This window comes from Aythya ferina (assembly GCF_964211825.1).
Source record: "Aythya ferina genome assembly, chromosome: 4".
NCBI classification, from domain to species: domain Eukaryota; kingdom Metazoa; phylum Chordata; class Aves; order Anseriformes; family Anatidae; genus Aythya; species Aythya ferina.
Genome location: NC_140300.1, coordinates 73,313,296 through 73,327,839, shown reverse-complemented (window position 1 = coordinate 73,327,839; position 14,544 = coordinate 73,313,296). Strand labels below are relative to the sequence as shown.

The 14,544-nt window shown below is 41.1% G+C and overlaps 1 protein-coding gene across 7 annotated transcripts in view; it reads right to left on the bottom strand.

Moving 5' to 3' along the window:
* Window positions 1-14,544, bottom strand: part of LOC311435831 (uncharacterized protein) — a 235,908-nt gene that overhangs the window by 180,239 nt on the left and 41,125 nt on the right. For 6 of the 7 annotated variants that reach the window (XR_014692427.1, XM_084517263.1, XM_084517259.1 and 3 more), the window contains exon 3: window positions 11,546-11,613. The exons of the other annotated variant lie outside the window; for it this stretch is intronic. The gene's annotated coding sequence lies outside the window, so the exon portion shown is untranslated. The remainder of the gene's footprint in view (window positions 1-11,545; window positions 11,614-14,544) is intronic. 7 annotated transcript variants of the gene reach the window in all.

The following is a 14,544-nucleotide window of genomic DNA, read 5'->3' as shown; positions in this document are numbered from 1 at the left end:
ATGAGTGATCGCTAGCCTTCCTTTTCCACTCTGAAGGTGTCCATAAAGGGTCCAAAATTAACCAGATCACTGGGAAGTATAGCTGAAATCCACATCTGGGTGCTGAAGTCAAACCAAAGAGAGCAAAGTCACAATTTTTTTTCAGTAGAACTTGTAATCAAGCAGCGGCACAGTTATCTCCTGGCATCTCCCCACACAGACTAGATACCTTTTCAGGTTGCCTGCTCTGGTTTAAAACTAAAATCAAAAGTTATGGAGTTCAACATATACACAGTGAAAGGGTAAAATATAATGGCCTATAGCAGCCTATAATTCAAGGAACCTTATGTAAATCATCTCTTAGCCTCGGTCTGTGAATGCTCTCATCAAGTTCAAAGAGTAGAGTAAGAAAAAATATTAAGGACAGCTGCTCCTCTACAAAACTATAACAGTGCAATTTATTTCTCTTTTTACTTAAGCGACTTCACCTACAGAACATAAATAGTCTGGTCCATAGCACCTAGCCATAAACCTAACTCCTTGGGGCATAGCAGCAAGAAACTCTACTAAAACTGAGAAGTAGCATCCACCCCAGAGGGAACCCAGGCTATCAGTCTTCTCTTTTAGAAATTTATTATTTATGGCCTAGTCTTATTATAGCAACATTCTGCAGATTTTTTTCTGTGTCAGAGCATTTAATAAATGCTGTATATTCTCAAACTATAGGCGCATGGTATCAATAAACTATGCAGTGAATGTAACCTTTGTCTTCTAACCCATGTTTGCAAATGACTTTCTAACATTTCACCGAACAGGTGAGAAACACAAACTGACACGCAAGTAACGCAGCAATTGGACACTCCAGTCTAGATTTTAAGACTTCAACAGGGGCTCAAACATATGAAAGAAGCTATTGTAGCCAGTTAAAGTAATCCATTGAAGATAACTAGCATTTTAAAACACATCATCTGAGAATATTTCTCATTTCAGCTGTGGGCAGGTTTTGGTCCAGAAGCAGGATTTTACACTTTCAAAGCAAATACAACGAGCTAACAGAACAAATAATAAAATGCATCTAATTGAATCCCTCACTGCTGAAACCAAATAAAGTCTTCTTAATCATGCCAATACCTGTGATCACATCCACTTTGGTGACTATTGAGTCTAGCCTCTTTTTGTTAAAAAAACAGAAGCTTTTTTTTTTTGTTAAAAAAACAGAGCCACACACAGCTCATCACAATATAAAATATATATATATAGAGAGAATATAATCTCAAAGCAAACTCTCTGCTACAGTATCTCTGCAAAGCGAAATAATACTGAGGTGCCACAGCCTCCTCTCAAAATATGCATGAAATTGCCACTGACATCTGCAGGGACTCAGCACGCAGCAAAAGAGCAGGATGTGGCCTCATGAAGCAAACTGCTTCGGAGTGCTTGATAAACAACGTACCAGCCCAGGGCAGAGCCCTGAACCTCTTGCTCATACAGAACGCCCACAGGTCAGCGGGAGAGCTTCATCTGGAAAAGGAGTCAGAGTTTTATGCTATTAAAAGTTAGATTAAAACAAACAGATGTAGACTTGCATTTATTTCAATTCATTTTAATCATTTAGGTTTTAATTTATTAATATGAAAAGTGCTTTCCTTAAACAAAATATGTTAAATGTTACAATGTTACAGCAACAGACTATGGCCCCTTTTCCTTGTATTTTGCACTTATTACAGGCTGAGTAATATGAACCTAACCATATCCTTTCCTTTAAAGCTAAAAAAAAAAAAAAAAAAAAAAAAAAAAAAAAAAAAAAAAATCTGGATATTCTCTCTATCAGCAAATAAAGATAAGAGCAGCATGCTGAAAATGCCAATTTTACTGCATATTTCAGGATGCGATAATACACTTTTCATAGCAAATTCTCTTTTCTGTATCCAGAAATCAATAATTTAACTTTGTTTTGCTCTTTCCTTGCAAAATGCTGGAATTTATAGAAAACATTAATTACAAAGCTGTCTCTGACTATTACTGCAAATTTAGCATGTCTCATGGAGCACAGAAGTTGTAATTATGGCTTAGTGGAAAATGAGTAAATAGCTAACTATTTGTGGTGGGAGAGCTTTCAGGAAAAATAAACTTATGCAAGTCCACATGAAAACACTGAAAACAAATTGAAGAATGTGAAACAAGAGCATTTCTACCTAAGCAAAGGTTCATAATCAGCCAAGAATTCCACTTGAAGGGCTGGAGCCTACAGTGATTGAATACATGACATTTACAAATAAAAGCAGCTGGCTGTGAGGAGTCTCTTAAAACTAATCAATTTTCCAATACGTTTTATTATGGTTGTCAAAAATCCAATGCTGCAGGTTAGTAGCATGCAGCTATCGAAAACCCACCATGGTGGCTGCATAATCTTTGCTTATTTGAAGGTCTGACAGTTTGCCTTGATTAAAATAAGAATACTTCATTAAGAGTATTAAGCATTGCCTTATGAGTTATGTAAAGTTTACGATTTTTCATTTATGCTTTAGAATCTTAACCACATTGTCTCACTTATGCATAATCCATCAACCCAGGTGACAAATAGTCTTCTATATTTGCACACTAGGAATATACAAGGAGCATACAGTATTAGCAGCTGAAACTACAAACGTCACTGTCAATCAAACCAGCTGGCATAGGACCATATTTCTTGTCACCAAGAGGCTTAAAGCAAAGAATCTGTGCCTAATTCTCTTAAACCTTACAGGTCAAAAGGTTTTAAAATTATTTTTGACACCATTTCTTTGCTTTGTCAACAGGCCTGAGTACTTTTTAACATGTAAAGGATATCAAAAAGCTGCTCATCAGAACAGTCTGGCATTAACAATTTATGGGTTTAAAGTCCAGAGTGTGCAGCAATTCCACTGGCATAACAGCACGCCTTTCTGTAACGAAAGGATGGAGATGCGGCTGGAGGGCCGTAACTTTTATTAACGCAAAACCTCCAAGCCTCCAGGCAGCCAGCCCTCACTGAGCCAAAGCCTCCTCGCAGCACAGAGCGGCAGTGCAGCGCCGAGCACCCTGCAGGTTCTGCCACGCAGCCACCTCCCTCCCTGCTTTTCTCCTCCTTCAGTGCCCCGCTTCACTTCCCCAGAAACCCCAAGCACACACAGCACATCCCTGAGCTTGCAGCAGTCTCATCCCTTTCATTTCCTGAACTACTCCGCACACAGGAGATGACAGCCACCATTGAAAAATTGGGGCTTTTCCAGGCTTTTGGGAGCCCAGCTGTTTTAACCTCTCTCAGTCAAGGTGCTGTTTTGCAGCAGGACCCCAGCTAAAACTTTGGCCCTGTCCTGATGGGCCAGCAGGAGGAAATGCAGTTCCTTCCCAGCAGAGATCACAGTCCAGAAATTGTGAAAATACTGAATGACTGAAAAGCAATCCCCCTATGCAAACTGCTGGCTGCAGCTCTCAGGGACTGTTGCCAGCCTCTCCCTCTCTCTGCCTTCAGGATACAGCCCCTGTGCCCTGGCAAGGAGTGGAGGAGCCACGCCACGTGATGGGCAGTACAGCGCTTCTCACAGAGCCAGGAGCTTGGGCTGGCATGACTGGGATCCACCACCTAGAAATCCCTACACAGCTCCCATCCCCATTTGCCCAGTAGAGTGAGCCTGGTGAAGACACCCAGGAGAGCAGAAAGCTTTCTGGCTAGAGAAAAGCAAGAGAACAGACTGGGGTGACAGGCTCCACAAGCAATGAGAAGCTTACATGGTGAAGAGGAGTAAGGTGAGATTTGAACGACAATGGGGATGAGCTTGAACATGGTGAGGGAAATACGGTTTTGAAGAAGAAGGAAAAGAGATGGTGGAATAATGATGTGGGTAGAAAGGACAAGATACAAAACAGTGGAAGGGAAGGACTGAGGGCACAGAATAAGACAAAAAGAAGCAGACCGTGTTTACACTGAAGAGATCATCAGGAGGAGAGCCCAGTACCTGGACACTGCCTTCAGATGCCAGAATAAGGAGGAGCACTGCAGGAAGCCTGCAAAGTTCGGTGCAGGGATGTCCATTTGCCTTGCACCAAGGTACATCCCAGGACTTGTTATAAAGGTTTCCCCTTTCTTTTTCAGGGTACAGGGATTTGACATCCTGTAGTGAATGGTGTTCCAAAACTAAGCACTAAATGCAAGTTTGCTTCTTGCACAGGGACAGAGCTGATGGTCTGCTGCCACTGAAATCAGTGGCACAAATGCTCTAGGAGAGGTGGTGGTGGGATTGGTGCTCTTGTCCCCACACTTCTGTACTGCTGCAGAGCAACCCCTACCAAAGAGGACTTTCTTCCCCCACCTCTAAACGAACAGGCACCATTTGCACAGATTTGACCCCAGGCTTTCCCTGATGTTAAACTTCAAAATAATAAATTATAAAAGTAGTAATAATAATCAGCCTGGAAGAACCCAGACCTGCTGGAGCAGGTACCTCCACGTCCTTCTCCACCCTTAAAAGAGTTAATTCTCCTGTCTGCCAAACCACTTAGCTCAGACACTGGAGCAGAGGGAAGAGGAGGAGGGAGGAGGAGAAAAAAACAGGGAGGGTAGCCAAGATGACAACTCCGTGCAACCCCCGGAAGTGCTCTGGGGCTGAATTTTGGCCTGCGGCCCAACGCTAGCAAGTACCACTGGCTTTGACTCTATTAGATGAAATATTATCATAAGGTTATATCCATTTTCCTCCCTGCACTGTATGTGTGCACTGAGTCTGGTTTTTATTTTGGTTAAGGGCAAGGACACTGCATTCAACAACCCAAACCCAACCTTCTGATTAAAACAGTGTATTTCATTACAACATATGCACAGGGACATAAATATCTAAATAAACATGGGTTTGATAAAAAATTGTCATGAAGCAAATCAAAAGGGAGACAATGAGCTGCAGAGCACTGCACACAGAGATCATGGCTCAGCCTTCCTTAACTTTACCCTTCCCTGGCTTTAACAAGAAGCTCAAGCCTTGGGTCCACAGAAAAATTACTCGCCACTTTTAGACCTCCCTTCCTTTGCCCTGCCGTTTTGCTGTGTCAGCTTGCTGCATTGAAATTCAGAAAGCAGCACAGCCACAAGCTTCTCACATCTCCCTGTAAACTAAGAGATGGGCACGAATCTCACCCCTGGTTCTGACTTTTGTAAAGGTTGCAACCTGTCTGTCAGGATGGGATAAGTGATAGATAACAGCCCATCTGAAGGAATGGGGAGAGGGAATACAGCACATCTTCCATAGTGGGACGCAGGAGAGATGAAAGGCAGAGATACAGGATTCCCATCAAAAAGAGAGGTGAAAAAGATATAAGTGTCTTTGGAACAGAGACTGCAAAATTCATGAAAAGCAACAGAAACAGAGACTCCTAGTGAGAACAGAAACAGTCCAGGAGAAGAAAGACAGCAGTCCTATGATGAACCCATTCCAACTTCAACAAAAGGAAGTACAGGAATTTCTACTATTACTGGAGAAAAAAATAAAATAATAAAAAAAAAATCTGATGTTTACAAGGTAACAAAAACACCACTCTTGGCGGTGAGTTATGAAGTGCAACTCATAATTTCTGAACACTGTCAAGGTTTTCCTCTCCTCCCCTCTAACACATTTTTTTTACCATCTTTCTCTTCCTATCCCTGGTTTAATTAAATCTTTTTTTTTTTTCCTACAATGTTAAAACTCCAGTTGGTAAAAACAACTCTCCTTTTCACTGAAATTGCAAAAGTCTTTTCAATCCTTACTTCTCTCTTTTCCACTTCTAACAACTCCACTGAGTTCTAGTGTGCTCCTTTCATCCTTATTAGGTGACATTTCAGATTGTTCTGCTTTAGTGTAATGCAAGCGTACACTTTTCTGCTGATTTATGGCTGAATATATATATATTGGTTACAATAGTACAGTTTTATATGCAACATAGAGCTGCTTTTGGTCCCTCTGATCTCTCTTCAAGAACTGAACTAGGGTACTTTTATCACATTGGAGGAAAGGATAACAATACATCAGTAAAAGGACAAATAAGAAACAACTGAGAATTACTTTCCTGTATGCATGTACGAAAGAGTTGTCGGGATTTAGAGTTAACAGAAAATCCAAGGAATTCCCTAGAAACTGGGAAATAGATTATTGGTCATGTGGTGCCTACTTTAGCTTTAGAGATTTATGAGGGTCTCCCCCCAACCCCTTTTGTGGATGCAACCAAGTACATGTCCCTCCTAGATGCTGACTGCACCTGGTGCCTTCCAGGTTTTCCCTACAAAGGTTTCTCTTAGTAGGGAGCTCTGACTGCTTTCAACCCTCTTTCAGCTAGAACAGCTGTAGCGTAAGGTACAGAATTCTTTGGAAACATTTCCCTTTCTTACAAAAGGTACCAAGAAGTCTCACGTGCAAGAAAAACAAGTTACAAATAGGCAACATCAGGTTTCAGTAATAATCCCTTTTCCATTGTCTGACTAAATCTGTCTAAATCTCAGGCCTTTTGCTTGTCTGTGTTTTAGATGCTTCGAATACAGAGCACACAGAGGAAACTCCCAAACACGGGAGATCTGAAGGTGGTAGGCAATGCAGCAAGGCTGTCAGACTTGTTAAAACAGATTCGACATTGATTCAGTGTATACTTTGAGGGGGGCCCAGGAACAGGCTTTTATCCAAACCTACTGAATTCTGGTTCGATTTGACGTTTAGGCTGAGGTTTGGACATGTTCTTATTTTTTTGGGAGTGATTCATCCAAAACTTTAAGTTATCCAGGAAAAAATGTGGGATTAAATTAATCCTGGATGTTAGCATTTAAAAAGGAAAAACCATGTTTAATATGATCTGAACAGCAGTAGAAACCTGAAGCCACAGAAAAATGATACATATATGGGAACAATAGCACAAGTTATTAGGATCAGCGCGTCTTAAATACCAAAACGCATCCAGAAACAGCATTCAGAAGAGACATCCTGCATTGGACAGAACTGGCTAAGAAAGTAAATCTGATAAACCTTGCCAGCACTAGGACAGAGTTGGAGTGATAGGTGCTTTGCCAGGCATGTACCAAATTAGCCCCACTAACCCAGCTGGATGCTCCAGAACAGCTGCTTCTGGTTGCACACGCAGTACAGGCAGGCGAGGAGACCCTGGTCCCATTTACTCCTCTACTCACATCCCCCAGCAACCCACACAGCAAAAATAAAAAGCTGCTGCACTTTCTTGCCAAGATCCCAAACTGCGGGATTTGAATCTGGGAGGAAGGAAAGGATGAGAGGCAAAGCGAAGCCTGCAGCTGGTTTGGGTCTCGAGTGGGAAAAAATGGAGAACCTATAAACTATTCTATTCTTCAAGAGAAGATGGGCTCAGGAGCTTGGAAAGAGATTTCTGATTGTGCTGGAAAGATTAAAATGATGATAACAAAATAAGTTTCAGAAATGGAAAATGGTCTGGAAAAGGAGTCTCCATATCTGCATATCTAATCTGCTTTTCTTCAGCTGTCTAACCAAGTGGCAATTCTGCACTGTAGGTTCCTATTAGCAAAATCACAAGGAAGGATTGGGTGCCAAAACATTTATTTCCACAGCAAAAAGCACATTAAGTGTTGAAAAAATCATCAGTTTTGTTGATGTTTACATTGTGAATAGTTAAGCTCTGGTAAAGTCTTAAGCGATCATTTTTGTTATGAAAAGCAATGACAGGACATTTGTATTTTGAAAGCATCTGAGTTTATCAGATTATGATTTTTAGCATACTTGTGGTCTTTCCCTAGAGCATATTGTTTGTGTGTGCATGTGCAGCTCAAGTGTTCCTATCCAGTTAGCCAGAGCATGCGTGGAAGGAGTTACTTTTATTTTCTAACAGGGGCTATCCTCTGCACACCCTCCTCTTCCCAGCTGAGCCCCACAAGCCACAGTCCCCACAGGACCTCTGCTCCTGCCCCAGACCAACGACAGGTAGGGCAGCCTTGAAACCCAACTCAAAAGCTCAAAACCATTCAGAACTACTCAGGTTTACCTTCCCTTCCCACTGAGCCCTCCCTGGCAGTTTGTCTGAATGCACCCACATCAATTCGCTCCAGCTTCTGCTGCTTCAGTGATGTGTAGGCTCAGGGAAAAATAAGAGAAACTTTATCTGACTATGCTGGTGCTTGCAGAAAGTTTTTAAGGATCCAACAAGTCAATACAGCATAACGAGCCATGCACTGAAGATCTTGAGGCAACCCCGAGCACAAAGGGACCATCATCTTTTCCTCCATACATCACCACCTTATCTGGCCCTTCAACAAGCTGCCTGAAATGAGGGACTGACACGGCCAGGCTGAAAGTCCTGGTCCCATATGAGATGAAGGAGGTCACCATCCTATTGCCTCTAGGTGTGTGCTGAGGGGGGACAGAGGTTGCAATCCGCCACCCGACAGGATGCACCAGCATCTCAGGGCAGGCTGAGAAGTGCACATGCCCCAATGCAACTTTCCCCTGTTCCTCTTTCCTCTCAAATAAATATACCACTGCACTACAGGACTTTTACCCAGAAAGACTCCAAAGCTCTGCAGGCTGACAACGTACAGGGACAAAGCCCAGCTGCTGCACAGACCTCTTGCAGAGGAATGTACTTCCATGAACATTTCTGCACACGCCTAGCGTGTCTTAAACACGGAGGGGTATAACCAAAACAGACTCCTTCCTCCAACCTGTCAAGCTGCACATATTCAATGTACAATTCTCAGATCTGATTCCTTCTCCAGGCTTCCCTCCTCCTGGCCCCAAATCCTACATGTGTCCAGCTGAGTGCCTTAACTGCTTTCTTCCTCACTGTACAAACCCATGTGTCAGCAGGAACTGCCTGGCACACAGAGCACCCAGTACTTTGGGTGACCAAGTGGGAGAGAGGCAGCACCATCTTCTAGCTGGAACCCACAGTCATGAGGGCCTGGTAGAAGGCAAGTCACCCAGTTATGGTTAAGCTCCAGTGTCCCTCCCTGTGCACTGCCCCTTGCCAACCACACATCCCCATCACCATGCATCCATCCAAGCAGGAGCTCACAAGGAGCGAGGAGGCATCCGTATCTCCAGAGGAATGCAGATCCATAGTCGTGGCACTGCAGGAAGGAAAGGACTGTGTTCCCAATCCTGCTCCAAAACCCATTTATCCACTCCCATGAAATGAAAGTGACACACCACATAGGTTTTGTACTGGTTTAGACAGTGATTTTACAGACTTAAACCCAAATGAAACAGCTAAGAAGACAATTTATGCATTTCCCTTCTTGTATACGAATAAATAATTGTTGTAAGAGGTCCATTTCTATAGCTCAGCTAGACAAAAGCTGCATCACTTTATGGATATGGCTAAAAAAAAAAAAAAACTTCTTTACTTGGACAAGCATGACTCTAGATGAAATTCTTCTGAAGTGAATTTACTGTCAGCATAAAATGCAGGTCAGCCAGTGGAGGAACCAGACCCAAAGATCTGAATAGTTACCCTACATGATCAAGAAAAGGAATCCCTGCTCCCATCTTTGCCATCCACATTCAAAAACACCATTAGCCAAATGCTGCCAGAGGCTGTTTCTCTGCCATGCACTTTCAATGGCCATGGTGGGAGCACGCAGGTCTCCCCACCTGTCCCCTTGTCCCAGGAGTAAGGCAGAGCTGGCATGTTCCTGCTTTCAGGCCTGTGTGCTCTAAGGGAGCTCTGCAAAATTGTCCCTGACTATTTAATTGGGGAGTTTAGCTCTATTCTCTTTAGACACTTCTGTTAGGACTGCTACCAAGAGCTCTCTGGGTGAGTAGTTTTACGTACTACAAAATGACAAACAGCAGCTACTTCGAAACTCTGATTCTGCCACCCTTAGACATTTAGGCAGCTGATAACCTGTATCACCTCTTGTGCAGCATACCATCATCCCAGCACTCAGAGCCAGATGAACAGAACCAAGACAAGTCAGAGAGGGATGTGCCCCAAAGCCTGTGCATTCGGCGCATCTTCTGAGATAATCTTAGTGGATAATAATTTTAAAGTACACATACAAATAACAGTCTTAAGGGCTAGAGCATGAAAAATGAATTTGCAGGTGTTTACACATTTAAAGCTGTGCATACAGAAAGGAGACTGTGACGAGACCCCTTTGCAAATCAGATCTTTATGGAATTTCATAAAGAGAAGTAGGAAGAGGCAGGTTTACTTCCCCTGACCTCGTGCAAAGAGACGGGGTGAGGGAGTGTTGTTTTTTTTTCTCTCTCTCTTTTGTGTGTGCATACAGATACTTAGTGCTGGCATCCAGAGAGTGAATTGAAGTAAAATTTCTATAACTTCCAAAATCCTTCAATATGTCAGTAGCAGCGTGGACCACATGAAGTGCCAAAACACAGCTGTCCCACTACGGATTACTTTCCTCTCTTTGGTTGAGAAATCAAAAGGTTGCTTTTCCCCTTTGTAACTTAGCCAGTGTTGGGTTGTGTTCACCCCCAAAAATCAAACAACTGCTTTCTTCCAGCTTAACTGATTTTGACTTTTTCCCCCCTTGATTTAAAAAATTGGAATGAAAATATAATTTCCAAATGTACTCTGGTTTGACCTAAGTTTCATTTGGCCTGTGTATGCCTCACATGCAGACATCTGATATTCTGAATTTGCAGTGAATTTACACATTACCTGCTCATAGAGAATCACTCAAATTTTACAGAATTTTTATAAATCCCTCTATTATTTCTTAAAATCCCTCTATTTGTAAAATCAAAGGGTACAAGGACAAAGCTGCTGAGTAAGGGAATACAGTAGGGAAAGCACCTTCCACAGGGTTGGAATTTGAAGCATCTGAGTATGTTTAATAGCAGAAGCAGCTAGAAACACAACAGAAAAAAAAAAAAAGTTACAGAGTGGTCTACACAGCAGATTGTTACAACAGCTATTTTTCCCTATATAAATTCAAAACCAATAGGTTTATACAAATTTGTTGGCACCTGGCAAATTCAAAATTATCCAATAAACATTACTATGCACTATGTCATTACATCAAGAAATTATACTCTGCAGGAAATAAGAGAGAAACCTGGGCAATATTAAACTGGAATAGAATAGCAAGATATATATAGGTGGATATGTGGATATACAGCTAAAACTGGCAACTAATTTCAGAAAGTTACTAAATCACATCCTACAAGGTTCAAGACAAATTCTGGCTTAAAAAAAAAGAGAGAGAGAACTTGATGAAACAATATTCCACAAACTGTTTCTCGGTTCTTACCAAAAGAGGCAGTCGACTATCCTAAACTTGAACAAAAATCAAATTATTAACAAGTGATTGAGAGAAGGGAAAAAAAAAAAAAAAAGAAAAAAAAAGAAAAAAAAAAGGATGACAGAAGAAAATTTTGTCTTTTTGCAAAATACAAGTCATAATCCTCTCAAGTCTTTGTTTACCTTGCATCTCCCTACTAGTGACATTCTTTCATTTTGTCTCATCACCTGGAAAAGATTCCATTATGGAATGACTCCATAAAGAAAACTTAAGGTCTATGAAGCAGCTGAAGAGGAAAAAACAAGCCCAAATCCTCACAAAGAAACCCTTACCACTCACCTGCAATGGTGTGAACAACACGGCTGGTGAAGTTTAAGATTTTGGTAACAGGTCTTCATATCATAATCCTGTTGAAAAAGAATATATGAATGGAGAATCCCATTTCTTATGGATCATCTCAGTTGGACACTAGCTAAACACTGAGCTTGGAAGGCACATAAGCGAGAAAAGTGCAGTAGCAATCTGTGGAGAAAAAAAAGGGCGGAGGAAGAATTAGGCAAAGCACAGCCCTAAATCACTGAGGTTTACATAATCAGATCTTCAAAATGGCTAACTTTGAAAATAAGGAGACTCCAAGATAACCTAACGGGAAGGAAAGAAACAGAAATTGCAACTGAAAATTAGCAGTTCCAAAGAAATAATTAGTTAAGTGGGTTTAATCGATTAAGAGAAAAAAGGACAACTATTTTGCCAGTTCAGAAAGGGCTAACAGATTTAGAGAGGAAGAATGGGGAAAAAGGTAGGTTTCTTCTGGCTTAAACCAAATGTTTAAAGACTGAGTACTGGAAAAAGATCTGGGATCCAGACTATTTTTAAAATACGTTGCAAATTTGAAATGGTGCAGGGAAGAGCCACAAAAACCTTCTAAAGGCTGGAGAAAACATTCAGTAGACTTTAAAAGCTCAATCTGTTTGGTTTACTAAAGCAGAGTATACTAGTATCCTCACTGAAATAAAATATACTAGATCCTGAAGGACTTGTTTTTGAACTAATGGTAAAAGTTATAAGTAGTATCTTGCAAGTAAGGACAGGCAAATGCATTTTTTTTTTTCCACAGAGAAGATTGATTAACCATTGTAGCAACTACAAGAAATTGAAAAGTTTTCATTTCAAATCAATGTTTTGTGTTCAAAACCATCCCAAATGTTTTGGGAAGCTATGTTTTCACTAAAAAAAAAAAAAAAAAAAAAAAAAAAAAAGGAATGGGGATTGATACCTGTGTATTGGGAGTGAAATTACACAAAGTTTTCTGTCTTAGCACAACACAGGCCGTTCAACCCAGTCATATCATAATCTCTCCTGACCATTAATTCCGTGCATTTTGCGCCTGCAGCTCTGGTTGCATGTCCTGTAAGACCCCAAAACAGAGCTTCAGAGTAGTGCTACTTATGCCTAAGACTAAGCCACATTTGCTAACCTTTCTTTCCCATTTCTCACCACTGGCAGATTAAATATTACCCCTTTGCACTGTACACTCAAATATTACTTCGCTTTTTGTATACAGCTCCTTATTACATGATTATTGCTACCACATGTTTCACACCATATCTCTCCAGTAATAATGATGATGTTAGCAGAGTTGTACTGTCCTCCATCTACCCTCTGCTTCTATGTAGTTCAAATCAAAATTTCGAACATTTCTAGGAACCTAACATTGCTCCAGCTTTTGAAGTTACAGTACACTGAAGCATAAGACCTAGACTTCATTAGGTCTTCTTAAACACAACACTGAAGCATGATCAAATATACCTAAACTGCCCTGTTTAAACCACTTTTAAGACTTATTAATAGATGGGTCCCACAGCCTGCAGGGCAGCCTGGTAAAGACTAGAATTAATCTGTGTCTTGGGGGCTACATCACCAGCTGGTGAGAACAAGCACTATTCAGTGGGCTGAAGGAGTCACCAAGCTACAGGACAAGGTCTGGCATGCAGATGATTAAGATGCCTGCCATCCAAGTAGCTCCAGTCCCAGAAGGCGATAGCTGTAACTCTTGGTAGCAATTCTGTCACACATGCATTCCCCCACCAAGGAAACAATCTGAACCATGCAGAATAAACATCTCAGGTGCAACTCTACCTGCACCTTTCAAGACTGATCTTTGCATAGGTTAGCAACGAATACCAGGCACTGTATAGCAAAACATGCTGTTTGCTGAATGACCTCAGCATTTCCAGTTTCACACTGTCATTTTTCTCTCTAAAACAGAGAAGTTCTACTATAGTATTTCATGGGATGCATCATTCCTGTTCCTCTGACAGATGCTCCATAGCACCCGGGAGAAGGCCAGCTATTGTCACCTAAGTTCATTCATTAGACTTCAGTGGAAAGGTCACACCATTCAATGGAAAGCTATCCCTCAAGAGTTAGTTTTGCAGTTCACAGAAAGGGTTATCCCAAGACCCATACCACTGTGTTGCACACTGCTTGTGTTTTCCTTGTGCCTCCTTGCCCTGTCATGGTTTGCACAAGACGTTTTCAGCTGGTTTAATTTGTACCTCCACGATGAATTAGAATCTGAATGCTCTTGCTCCTAATTACACTGTCAGCACCAGCAGCCAAAGAAATATGGATTTAGGTGCTCTGATTTATGCCACAGCTGGAAGAAGCAAAACCAAGCAAATTGAATGAAACACCTTTGGAAAACAAGTAGCAAGCTACAGAAAGTACAACCAGAGCCCCTAATCTACAGAACTGCAGCAGAACAGCAAAGTCTATGACATATGTCAATAAGGATATACAAGCGTCCTTCACAGGATTTACAATGTATATATATTAAGAAGCTAGAAGGATTTAGCAAAATTGCTGTACTGACAACCTTAAAGCTAACTGCATATGTTTTGACATCATATATGGTGTGGCAGGATACCACCACAAAGAGGTGCATTCCAGACAACTCATGCCAGTGTTTTGAATAAGATATGATTTATATTTACTTTTGTTGTGTATTTTTACTAGGGGATAAATAACAAAATAAAACATGTCACATTTTGTTTATTCTTTTTTGGCCTTCCCAGCCAAGCATGCTCTCAGTCTGCAAACATTTAACATTTTCAGCATCAGTGCTTTACCACAGAAGACATCTGAAGGTTATCCTCTTCCCTTTACTCTAATAAATTATATAACTCAAAGGTTGATCAAAGCACTCTCTCAACTTGAGCAAAGTAATGAAAGAAAACTTTAATTTAAAATCACTTAAATTTCCTCAGTATTGAAAATGTGGGTATGCATGGGGTTTGTGTTTTTTCTTGCTGATTTTTATTTATTTTTATTTTATT